This window comes from Salvelinus alpinus, chromosome 29 (genome assembly GCF_045679555.1).
Source record: "Salvelinus alpinus chromosome 29, SLU_Salpinus.1, whole genome shotgun sequence".
Lineage (NCBI taxonomy): Eukaryota > Metazoa > Chordata > Actinopteri > Salmoniformes > Salmonidae > Salvelinus > Salvelinus alpinus.
In genome coordinates this window covers 20,498,262-20,512,034 of record NC_092114.1, presented here as the reverse complement: position 1 = coordinate 20,512,034, position 13,773 = coordinate 20,498,262, and the positions used below count along the sequence as shown (strand labels likewise).

Sequence of the window (13,773 nt, the reverse complement as noted above, 5' to 3'; positions counted from 1 at the left end):
TCTTTTCAGCCTTCTGAGAGGAAGAGGCGTTGTCGTGCCCTCTTCATGACTGTGTTGGTGTGTTAAGGACCATGGTAGATCCTTAGTGATGTGGACACCGAGGATCATGAAGCTCTTAACCCGCTCCACTACAGCCCCGTCAATGTGAATGGGGGCGTTCTCGACCCTCCGTTTCCTGTCGTCCACGATCAGCTCCTTTGTCTTCCTGACAAGGCAGAGGTCCTGAGTTTGCGCTAGGTATGGGCCGAATCGGGAGGAAGTGGTACTCGAGCAGCGTGACGTCCTTCACAGTGTTGCCGTGATCCGGATCTACTGTTGCACTCAGCTCAAAACTTGGGTTGCTGTTGGGGAAGTTTGAGGGGTGTATGTAGCACATGTAGCACATGGGGATGTGTGAGACTCCTCAGCCTCAACTGTCCCCACTTGAACCAGCAAATAGCTCGTTTTTTTCATGGCGCCGACTGGTAAGACACTTCAGGAGGGCGTTCACGTGTACTAGCAAGACAGAGGTCCCGAGTTCGCGTAAGCTATGGGCTGAATCGGGAGGAAGTGGTACAAGTTAAGCAAACAGCGTGATGTGCTTTACACGTGCTTGCGTGTAAATTACCACAGAGCAGCCAGAAGCCTTATGGGATTACATACAAAATGTCTGCTGGCTGTATGCTGGTGACCATGCTCCTGCTCTTCATTTTGTAACACTGTCACCCAAGGCCCCTCCACCATTTTAGCCGAACATTCAATGACATGGGACAAGCATTCACCTCACACTCAAACAAACACGTCTGGCAGCAGAGACGGTGGGAATGGAGTGCTCTGTGGAAGCCTATCAATGATTCAGAGGCTTTTCTAATCAATAAAAGATCCCTACCCTCTCCTCCCTAACATGGCACGAGGCAGCATGGTACCCTTTTCTGGTCAAAGTAGTGCACTGCATAGGGAACCGGGTGCCATTTGGGACACAGATGGTCTATTTCAGCCTACAGTGTAACTCAGGCAGCTGCCATGACACAGCAGAGATAGAGGCCTTTCACGTGACATCACTACGGCTTCCATGGCATCTGACGTCCGCCATGATGGAATTCAGAGGCAGGTTGTGAATTGGGATGTGACAGACAGACAGTAGTAGGTGCCGTTAACATAATCAGGGGCACAGTGAATGGCCTTGTTAAAACTTGCTCCCAGTTTTATTTGAGTTGACGTGAGAAAGCTATAACCAGTGATTATATCAGCACATAATGATCCCTGCACACTGGGCACAGACGTCAGTTCAACGTCTAGTTTTGATTTACATTTGTTTGAGTTGTCAACTATTGTGAATTCAAGGTGAAATTCGCCCCCAAAATCTTAATTTAGGTTAAAAGTTGGGTAAAAAATAAATAACAATCCCCTTACGTTGATGACTTTTTGCAAATCCAATTAGTTTTTCACATTGATTTAACATCATCACATACATTTTTGTGGTTAAAATGATGTGGAAACAACATTGATTCAATTAGTTTTTGCCCAGTGGGCAACTTTATGATATTGGAGAGGATGAGGATGATGATAATGTTAATATACAATTTTCATATGACTAGCTTTTATAATTTGAATGTCCACACAGCACTATCCTTTGAGTCATAGGGTAAGACCATTGCCAGCCTACACAACATTAGACGTCAATCAGACGTTCCATACTTAGTCTAGGTGTCTGGGGCTCCCACCACTGCTCCTCAAGACCAGGCAAGGGGGAGAGAAAGACTGGAGGCACCGACTGGTACTTTGCCAGTGGTCCACTCACTCAACTGCGTTATCAGGTTCACAAATGTTGCTTAATTTGGAAGTCCCGGAAGTTTAGGGTTATCTGCGCGATTGACTGACAGGGAGGCTGGGTGAAGCGGCAGACGTAGGAACGAGACATTACAAAAGGACATTACAAAAGCGAAATAAAACACTACGCCAGGATTTGATAGGGACCTATCGAAGGTAAGTCTGTTGGTTAGTTTGTTTTTTAACGATTGTTATATTTCTGACGAGATGGGAATGGGAGGGAGAGCGGCAGAGAGGTGGGGACTGGGGCGGCACGTTTGTAGATGGCTCGCCTCAGAAACGCGTGCGGTTATACTATTCGCTGTATTGGCACGAGAAAGGAAGACACCGATAGCCACAAAGGTCTGAACAATCGCCCTTTCCATATTATATATGTGTGTCTTGTCTTTGTGTTTGTATGGCTAGTTAGACCATTGCGTATTTGCGGCGTTTTGTTATTCTAGAAAACAGGTATTGCGTCAAACAGGTATTGCTACAGTAACTGCTAGAATATACGAATTTTAGTATTTTGTATGTCGATGACATTGTTATTTGTGTATGTGATGACAACGGTATAGCCTATACAATGCAGCATGCCAATGACGCAGGATGAAAGTGTAAAGGATGACATGTCAACATTTGTTTTATTATTATGGTGTAGTGTGTGGCGCCGAGTCGAAATGACCTGTCACCTGACGCTATTGTCATACCTCATACCTTGTTATCTATGTGAGGACACATGAACATAACATACATAGTTGTCGCACAGGATCAGTGCACATGTGTCACACCAACCTTGAATGAACCTTCAGGGAACATTATGAATGTTGACAGTTTATGTTGATATTTAGAAATGTTGTTTATATTATTATTCAATTCTCACGTGTTAGCCTGCTGAATATTTCCATATTGGTATAGATAGATTATTACTCTAAAATGTACAATTCATAAGCTCTATAAGTATACGAGTTTTCAGATCTCTCTCTCACTCTCTTGACAAAACTCAAGTTTCAGATCTAGATGTTTTTTATGAAGGGCCATCATCATGTCTAAGAATGAAATGGTCCTTAGCCCAAAGACCTTATAGGCCTATCAAGCACCAACCATAGAACCTTCCAACTTAGAATAGATGACAGGAAATCAGCACCACTAGCTTGAAGCAGGGGCCCAATATAGCCCTGAGATCAGATACCCAGGGCATAGAGTTATGAGACCCTATGGTGATTCTTAAGTATAATGGCATTCTCATTTCAGTAGAATAATAACACACCACCGATGTCTGTCTTTCACAGCTGTTGGGTCCAAATCCCTCCCCTTGGTCAGACAATTGTTAGGTGCTTTGTTTACTAAGAAAACAATTTCTCGAAACCCTCTAACCTCAGGGTTCAACCTGGTCTCAGAGCATTTCATATTATTCTGTAAGTAAATCAGAGACACTCCATTTAGTATGATATGTTACGTTTCGTATGGTATGTATTCATTTGTGGATGTCCATTACCCATTTCGTATAATGCGTTATGAATTACAATTTGTATTATATGTTACGAATTTACTAAACATACAATATGTTACAAATTTACAAACTATACAATACGTTACGAATTTGAAAAACATACAATATGTTCTGAATTTGCAAAGCGTATGATATGTTATGAATTCCAGCTAGGTGGCTAACGTTAGCTCGTTGGCTAGGGGTTAGGGTTAAGGTTAGGGTTACATTTAGGAGTTGGGTTAAGGTTAGGGTTAGGGGAAGGGTTAACTAACATGCTAAGTAGTTGAAAAGTAGCAAAAAAGTAGTAAGTAGTTGAACAGTTGGTAATTAGCTAAAATGCTGAAGTTGTCCATGATGAGATTCGAACTCGCAAACTTTGGGTCGCCCACCCATCCACCCTGACCAATCACCCTACGTTAGTTTAAGTAATTATCTGTTTATGTAACCTTATCAAACGAAACATATCACACTAATTTGAGTATCACAGAATACATTTACTATGTTATGTCTAGTCTATGAGACCAGGCTGGGGTTCAAATCCTGTCCTGGCTCTTTCCCCTCAATCACTTTATACAAATAACTTACAGTAACACTGTATAGCTGGGGTCCAACAGTGAAAGAGCTAAAATGGCATTCGCTATGCTTTCTATCGCCATGGAGACTTTGGCAAACTCACAATGGCGAAGAGATGCTAATCAAGTCACACTGTGCCAGATTCTAGCTGTTGCATTCACACAGTTTTCAATGTTAATGTTTTCAACATATCTTCTGGTGAAACAAATTATGAATAGGGCTGGGGCAAATACAGTGGCAGACTGTACTCTGTTTTATAGCATGTTGCAAGGCTTGTCCAATGTCTTTATTTACAACTATAGACATCTTGATATTTTGGAATAAAGGTAGGTCAATTGTGGCTCATACACTCTATGATCAGATATTCAGTGTTATGTATGCTAGTGAGCAGTCAACTCTGTCCACTGATCTAAGATCAGCTTTCCCTGCCTCTTATACCTTATCTCACCCATTGGAGCACAAGCACAAAAATGGACTCTGGACCAGTACTTAGAGAATGCCTCCACCTATCAGTCATTATTATACACACAGTCCAAAGATATATGATTTTAAGGAATCACCCTGATCAAGTTACATTGTCATTACATATTGGGTTATTTGTATGTTTTTATTTATTAGGCTGTCTTTAGAGGACAAAAGTAACTTTATTTTACATTTTGTTACATATACAGACATTTTACATACATGGTACTTTTTTTTCATATGGCACATGGAAATCAAAAGAGGGTAGTCTACAGAGATAGGTGGGATTGGCTGAGAGTAGCTGAGAGGTGGGTTTATGGAGATAGGTGGGATTGGCTGAGAGTAGCTGAGAGGTGGGTTTATGGAGATAGGTGGGATTGGCTGAGAGTAGCTGAGAGGTGGGTTTATGGAGATAGGTGGGATTGGCTGAGAGTAGCTGAGAGGTGGGTTTATGGAGATAGGTGGGATTGGCTGAGAGTAGCTGAGAGGTGGGTTTATGGAGATAGGTGGGATTGGCTGAGAGTAGCTGAAAGGTGTGATTAAAAGCTCATGATCTATAGAGTGTGCAAAGCTGTCATCAAGGCAAAGGATGGCTACTTTGAAGAATCTCAAATATAAAATCTATTTTGATTTGTTTAACACTTTTTCGGTTGCTACATGATTCCATATGTGTTATTTCATAGTTTTGATGTCTTCTATTTTTCTACAATGTAAAAATAAAGAAAAACCCTTGAATGAGTAGAGATTTATATTGTTGATTGATTGACTATGGCTTTTCAAATCTCACAATAGTGCTATTTGTAGGGTTAATTTTAAATTACAGTTGTGATTTTTCAGCTGTTCCTGAACCTCTTACCAGAAACAAGGTATATGGGGCTAATAACAGATATTCCTCTAATGATTGTCTCTTCGCAGCAAAATCTGCAGATCTGAGATGGTTTTATTCCCCAACATTCTGTACACAGTTGTTTTAACAACAAAGACACATTTGTCTTTCAACTTCCACTGTCTTCCAAGGGTGTCTAAATAACTTTCAAACATCCAGTTTGAAGACCTCAAACCAAACCCGAGGTCTCCAGTGGCTGGCTACAGACTCTAGGGCCCTGTACTGTCTGGCAGCCTGCATAAATAGACAGTGAAGCCCATGTTAAATATTTGGCACTGCTGGGAGAATTCTCTGGAGTGATTAATAGCATACGCCCAGGCTGCACCTCCCATCCACCACCAAGGAATTATTGCACTCACAGCACTGCTGGTGTGAGGCCTACTGCACACTTCAGATCACTAATGAATGTGCTAGCTGCTAGGTCCTACTGTAGCAGATAGCTAGGAGGAAGGCTGATGCATGGTCAACACAGGGACTGGCTGAACCTCTTCTGCTTCTTATTAAAGTACTGGTGAGGGATGTTATCATGTTGAAGTGTAGGTGAGGTAGGGATGCACAGCACAGTGCCTTCTCTGCCCAACTGGACTGAACTAGACTGTTCAAGGTCAAAAAAATCAAATCAAATGTTATTTGTCACATGTGCCGAATACAGTGAAATGCCTACTTACAAGCCCTTAACCAACAATGCAGTTTTAAGAAAAAAAAAGAAAAAAAGATTTACTAAAATAAACTGAAGTTAAAAAAAAGAATTTGAATAAAAATTGTAATAATAAATAAATAAATAAGGAGCAACAATAAAATAACAGTAGGGAGGCTATATAGAGGGGGTACCGGTACAGAGTCAATGTGCGGGGGCATAGGTTAGTTGAGGTAATTTAGGTAATATCTACATGTAGGTAGACAAAGTGACTATGCATGGATAATAAACAGAGAGTAGCAGCAGCATAAAAATGATGGTGGGGGGTTGGCAATGCAAATAGTCCTGGTAGTCATTTTATTAGCTGCAGGAGTCTTATGGCTTTGAGGTAGAAACTGTTAGAAAGCCTTTTGGACCTAGACTTGGCACTCCAGTACTGCCTGGTATAGAGGTCCTGGATGGCAGGAGGCTTGACCCCAGTGATGTACTGGGCCGTACGCACTACCCTCTGTAGTGCCTTGCGGTCGGAGGCTGAGCAGTTGCCATACCGGGTGGTGATGCAACCAGTAAGGATGCTCTCAATGGTGCAGCTGTATAACTTTTTGAGGATCTGAGGATCCATGCCAAATCTTTTCAGTCTCCTGAGGAGGAATAGGCACTGTAGTGCCCTCTTCACAACTGTCTTGATGTGTTTGGACCATGTCCGTTTGTTGGTGATGTGGACGCCTAGGAACTTGAAGCTCTCAACCTGCTCCACTACAGCCCCGTCGATGAGAATGGGCGCTTGCTCGGTCCTTCTTTTCCTGTAGTCCACAATCATCTCCTTTGTCTTGATCACGTAGAGGGAGAGGTTGTTATCCTGGCACCACCCTGCCGGCTCTCTGACCTCCTCCCTATAGGCTGTCTCAATGTTGTCGGTGATCAGGCCTACCACTGTTGTGTCGTCAGCAAACTTAATGCCAGCAGCATACCACCCTGCATACCACTGCTGGCTTGCTTCTGAAGCTAAGCAGGGTTGGTCCTGGTCAGTCCCTGGATGGGAGACCAGGTGCTGCTGGAAGTGGTGTTGGAGGGCCAGTAGGAGGCACTCTTTCCTCTGGTCTAAACAAAGATCCCAATGCCCCAGGGCAGTGATTGGGGACACTGCTCTGTGTAGGGTGCCGTCTTTCGGATGGGACGTTAAACGGGTGTCCTGACTCTCTGAGGTCATTAAAGATCCCATGGCACTTATCGTAAGAGTAGGGGTGTTAACCCCGGTGTCCTGGCTAAATTCCCAATCTGGCCCTCAACCATCACGGTCACCTAATAATCCCCAGTTTACAATTGGCTCATTCATCCCCCTCCTCTCCCCTGTAACTATTCCCCAGGTCGTTGCTGCAAATGAGAACGTGTTCTCAGTCAACTTACCTGGTAAAATAACGGTAAAATAAAAAATAAAATAAATAAAATGATGGTGTTGGAGTCGTGCTTGGCCATGCAGTCATGGGTGAACAGGGAGTAAAGGAGAGGACTGAGCATGCACCCCTGAGTGGCCCATGTGTTGAGGATCAGCATGGCAGATGTGTTGTTACCTACCTTTACCACCTGGGGGCAGCCTGTCAGGAAGTCCATCATTTCAAAAACAAAACGTTTATTCTTTCAGTGAAATACGGAACCGTTCCGTATTTTATCTAACGGATGGCATCCCTAAGTCTAAATATTGCTGTTACATTGTACAACCTTCAATGTTATGTCATAATTATGAAACAATTCTGGCAAATTAAATACGGTCTTTGTTAGGAAGAAATGGTCTTCACACAGTTCGCAACGAGCCAGGCAGCCCAAACTGCTGCATATACCCTGACTGCTTGCACGGAACGCAAGAGAAGTGACACAATTTCCCTAGTTAAAAGAAAGTCATGTTAGCAGGCAATATTAACTAAATATGCAGGTTTAAAAATATATACTTGTGTATTGATTTTAAAGAAAGGCATTGATGTTTATGGTTAGGTACACATTGGTGCAACGACAGTGCTTTTTTCGCAAATGCGCTTGTTAAATCATCACCCGTTTGGAGAAGTAGGCTGTGATTCGATGAGAAATTAAGTCGGCGGAGGCCGTTCCTAGGCCGTCATTGAAAATAAGAATGTGTTCTTAACTGACTTACCTAGTTAAATAAAGGTATAAAAAAATTGAAAAAAAATAATAATAATTGTTATGAAACCTTGAAATCGGCCCTAATTAATCGGCCATTTCGATTAATCGACCTCTAGTGTCTATGTAATTCTGTGATTGATGAAGTAAGTTAGTAAATAAATAATTAAGCCAATTTGTATATCGCTGATTCATCAAATCAAATCAAGTTTATTTTATATAGCCCTTCGTACATCAGCTAATATCTCGAAGTGCTGTACAGAAACCCAGCCTAAAACCCCAAACAGCAAGCAATGCAGGTGTAGAAGCACGGTGGCTAGGAAAAACTCCCTAGAAAGGCCAAAACCTAGGAAGAAACCTAGAGAGGAACCAGGCTATGAGGGGTGGCCAGTCCTCTTCTGGCTGTGCCGGGTGGAGATTATAACAGAACATGGCCAAGATGTTCAAAATGTTCATAAGTGACAAGCATGGTCAAATAATAATCAGGAATAAATGTCAGTTGGCTTTTCATAGCCAATCATTAAGAGTTGAAAACAGCAGGTCTGGGACAGGTAGGGGTTCCATAACCGCAGGCAGAACAGTTGAAACTGGAACAGCAGCAAGGCCAGGTGGACTGGGGACAGCAAGGAGTCATCATGCCCGGTAGTCCTGACGTATGGTCCTAGGGCTCAGGTTCTCCGAGAGAGAGAAAGAAAGAGAGAAGGAGAGAATTAGAGAGAGCATACTTAAATTCACACAGGACACTGGATAAGACAGGAGAAGTACTCCAGATATAACCAACTGACCCTAGCCCCCCGACACATAAACTACTGCAGCATAAATACTGGAGGCTGAGACAGGAGGGGTCAGGAGACACTGTGGCCCCATCCGACGATACCCCCGGACAGGGCCAAACAGGAAGGATATAACCCCACCCACTTTGCCAAAGCACAGCCCCCGCACCACTAGAGGGATATCTTCAACCACCAACTTACAATCCTGAGACAAGGCCGAGTATAGCCAACAAAGATCTCCACCACAGCACAAACCAAGGGGGGCGCCAACCCAGACAGGAAGATCACGTCAGTAACTCAACCCACTCAAGTGACGCACCCCTCCTAGGGACGGCATGAAAGAGCACCAGTAAGCCAGTGACTCAGCCCCTGTAATAGGGTTAGAGGCAGAGAATCCCAGTGGAGAGAGGGGAACCGGCCAGGCAGAGACAGCAAGGGTGGTTCGTTGCTCCAGAGCCTTTCCGTTCACCTTCACACTCCTGGGCCAGACTACACTCAATCATATGACCTACTGAAGAGATAAGTCTTCAGTAAAGACTTAAAGGTTGAGACCGAGTCTGCGTCTCTCACATGGGTAGGCAGACCGTTCCATAAAAATTGAGATCTATAGGAGAAAGCCCTGCCTCCAGCTGTTTGCTTAGAAATTCTAGGGACAATTAGGAGGCCTGCGTCTTGTGACCGTAGCGTACGTGTAGGTATGTACGGCAGGACCAACTCGGAAAGATAGGTAGGAGCAAGCCCATGTAACGCTTTATAGGTTAACAGTAAAACCTTGAAATCAGCCCTTGCCTTAACAGGAAGCCAGTTGTAGGGAAGCTAGCACTGGAGTAATATGATCAAATTTCTTGGTTCTAGTCAGGATTCTAGCAGCCGTATTTAGCACTAACTGAAGTTTATTTAGTGCTTTATCCGGGTAGCCGGAAAGTAGAGCATTGCAGTAGTCTAACCTAGAAGTAACAAATGCATGGATTAATTTTTCTGCATCATTTTTGGATAGAAAATTTCAGATTTTTGCAATGTTACGTAGATGGAAAAAAGCTGTCCTTGAAACAGTCTTGATATGTTCGTCAAAAGAGAGATCAGGGTCAAGAGTAACGCCGAGGTCCTTCACAGTTTTATTTGAGACAACTTTACAACCATCAAGATTAATTGTCAGATTTAACAGAAGATCTCTTTGTTTCTTGGGACCTAGAACAAGCATCTCTGTTTTGTCCGAGTTTAAAAGTAGAACGTTTTCAGCCATCCACCTCCTTATGTCTGAAACACAGGCTGCTAGCGAGGGCAATTTTGGGGCTTCACCATGATTCATTGAAATGTACAGCTGTGTGTCATCCGCATAGGAGTGAAAGTTAACATTATGTTTTTGAATAACATCCCCAAGAGGTAAAATATATAGTGAAAACAATAGTGGTCCTAAAACGGAACCTTGAGGAACACCGAAATGTACAGTTGATTTGTCAGAGGACAAACCATTCACAGAGACAAACTGATATCTTTCCGACAGATAAGATCTAAACCAGGCCAGAACTTGTCCGTGTAGACCAATTTGGGTTTCCAGTCTCTCCAAAAGAATGTGGTGATCGATGGTGTCAGGCAGCACTAAGGTCTAGTAGCACGAGGACAGATGCAGAGCCTCGGTCTGACGCCATTAAAAGGTCATTTACCACCTTCACAAGTGCAGTCTCAGTGCTATGATGGGGTCTAAAACCAGACTGAAGCATTTCGTATACATTGTTTGTCTTCAGGAAGGCAGTGAGTTGCTGCGCAACAGCTTTTTCTAACATTTTTGAGAGGAATGGAAGATTCGATATAGGCCGATAGTTTTTTATATTTTCCGGGTCAAGGTTTGGCGTTTTCAAGAGAGGCTTTATTACTGCCACTTTTAGTGAGTTTGGTACACATCCGGTGGATAGAGAGCCGGTTATTATGTTCAACATAGGAGGGCCAAGCACATGAAGCAGCTCTTTCAGTAGTTTAGTTGAAATAGGATCCAGTATGCAGCTTGAAGGTTTAGAGGCCATGATTATTTTCATCATTGTGTCAAGAGATATAGTACTAAAACACTTAAGTGTGATTCATGATCTATATTAGGGTTCGTGCAGATATCCAAGGGTTTGCGACATTCAGAATATGACTGAGGTAGTAATACAGTAAGTGACTGTAATCGATAAGATATGAAAATATCTGAAGAGTTATATTTGGGAAATTGAAACTCTATAAACAACGTTTTCCGTGGTGCCCTGACTTCCTAGTTAATTAAAGTTACATGACTATTTTAATTGCGAAATTAAATTACACAGAGAATTGATTTGATAATATACAGTCTTCACATTTAATGATAGTCAATGCTACGACAGTAGTCATTTAGGCAGGTTACCTTGGGGTTCTTGGGCACAGGGACTATGGTGGTCTGCTTGAAATATGTTGGTATTACAGACTCGGTCAGGGACAGATTGAAAATGTCAGTGAAGACACTTACCAGTTGGTCAGCGCAGGCTCCTGGTAATCCATCTGGCCTTGTGGACTTGTTTACTCACATTGGCTATGGAGAGCGTGATCACACAGTCGCCTGGAACAGCTTATGTTCTCATGCATGCTTCAGTGTTGCTTGCCTTATAGCGAGCATAGAAGTTATTTAGCTCGTCTGGTAGACTCGTGTCACTGGACAGCTCTCGACTGTGCTTCACTTTGAAGTACGTAATAGTTTGCAAGCCCTGCCACATCCGACGCGCGTCGGAGCCGATGTAGTCCGATTCGATCTTAATCCGATTCGATCTTAGTCCTGTATTGACACTTTACCTATTTGGTGGTTCGTCGGAGGGCATAGCGGGATTTCTTATAAGCTTCCGGGTTAGAGTCCCGCTCCTTGAAAGCGGCAGCTCTACCCTTTAGCTCAGTGCGGATGTTGCCTGTAAACCATGGCTTCTGGTTGGCGTATGTACGTACGGTCACTGTGGGGACGAAGTCATCAATGCACTTATTGATGAAGCCAGTGACTGATGTGATGTACTCCTCAATGCCGTCGGAAGAATCCCGCAACATATTCCAGTCTGTGCTAGCTTAGCATCTGCGTCATATGACCACTTACTTATTGAGCGAGTCACTGGTACTTCCTGCTTTAGTTTTTGCTTGAAAGCAGGAATCAGGAGGATATAGTTATAGTCAGATTTGCCAAATGGAGGGTGAGGGAGAGCTTTGTACGCATCTCTGTGTGTGGAGTAAAAGTGGTGTAGAGTTTGTTTGTTTTTTCCTCTGGTTGCTCATTTAACATGCTGGTAGAAATGAGGTAAAACGGATTTAAGTTTCCCTGCATTAAAGTCCCCGGCCACGAGGAGCGCCGCCTCAGGATGAGGATTTTCTTGTTTGATTATGGCCTTATACAGCTCGTTGAGTGCCGTCTTGGTGCCAGCCTCAGTCTTTGGTGATAAATAGTCAGCTACAAAAAAATATAGATGAAAACTCTCTTGTTTAATAGTGTGGTCTACAGCTTATCATGAGATACTTTACCTCAGGCGAGTAAAACCTAGAGACTTCCTTAATATTAGATTTTGTGCACCAGCTGTTATTTACAAATAGACACAGACAACCACCCCGTTGTTTTACCGGAGGCATGTATTCTATCTTGCAGATAGACCGAAAACCCAGCCAGCTGTATGTTATCCATGTTGTCGTTCAGCCACGACTCTGTGAAACATAAGATATTACAGTTGTTAATGTCCCGTTGGTAGGATAGTCTTGATTTGAGTTCATTCATTTTGTTATCCAATGATTGTACGTTGGCTAATAGAATTGACGGTAGAGGGGGATTACTTACAAGGCACTCCGACCTACGTCCCCAATATCTCTGTCTCTTCTTCACGCGAATGATGGGGATTTGGGCCTTGTTGGGTGTCTGAAGTAAATCCTTTGCGTCCGACTCGTTAAAGACAAAATCTTCGTCCAGTACAACGTGAGTAATCGCTGTCCTGATATCCAGAATCTCTTTTCGGTCATAAGAGACGGTGGCAGAAACATTATGTACAAAATAAATAACAGGAAAAAACACATACAATAGCACAATTGGTAAGGAGCCCGTAAAACGGCAGCCATCACCTCCGGCGCCATCATAATAAGACTGGATTATGAGAAGTGTGTGTGTTTGTCTCTGTATCCGTGTGTGTGTACCACAGGAGGTTGGTGGCCCCTTAATTGGGGAGGACGGGCTCGTGGTAATGGCTGGAACAGAATTAGTGGAATGGTATCGGATACATCAAACACATGGTTTCAGTGCGTTTGATACCACTCCATTCCAGCCATTATTATGAGCCGTCCTCCCCTCAGCACCCGTGTGCGTGTCTGTGTGTCTGTGTGTTTGTGTGTCTGTGTGTGTGTGTGTGTTAGGGAGGGCTCATAATCCAGTCTGTGTGACGGTGACATCACTGGAGCCGATCCCTGCATGGGGATTGGTTTGCTAACGCTGGAGGAAGAAATACAATCAGGCGAATGGCCTGGCCTATGAGGTCAGTCTCCACTGATAACAACCGGATCAGGTGACCAGATAGATGCTGTTTCTCCTCAACTAAGAGAAGAGAACTTCTATGGCTGAGTCCCAAATGGCACCCTATCCCTGGACTCCGCTATAGTGCACTACTTTTGACCATAGAACTCTGGTAAAAAAAAATATTGCTACTAAAGTATACAGGGCTACCAATAGATCAGCAAGTTTTTCATGGACGATGACTGAAAGCAATGCCCTGTTTCTGTATGCATGAAATGCCCCCATCTTTCCTTCTCTCCTCATGGTCACGGGAAGATGTTTAGGGGTGGTGGTGCTGAATTTTTCTCCCCGCTCTGCAGATGGCTATTTCAGTGTGCTCATACAGGAGTAGTAATGGTCCAGCGCACTACTTAATGTGTATATATATATATATATATATATATATATATATATATACAGTACCAGTCAAAAGTTGGACACACCTACCCATTCAAGGGTTTTTCTTTATTTTTACTATTTTCAACATTGTAGAATAATAGTAAAGACATTAAC

The 13,773-nt window shown here is 43.2% G+C and overlaps 1 protein-coding gene across 1 annotated transcript in view; it reads left to right on the top strand.

The window, feature by feature from the left end:
* The first annotated feature begins 1,671 nt into the window (after positions 1 to 1,671).
* Positions 1,672 to 13,773, top strand: part of cap2 (cyclase associated actin cytoskeleton regulatory protein 2) — a 32,584-nt gene continuing 20,482 nt past the window's right edge. Inside the window, 1 exon segment of the mRNA XM_071375112.1 lies at positions 1,672 to 1,965. The gene's annotated coding sequence lies outside the window, so the exon portion shown is untranslated.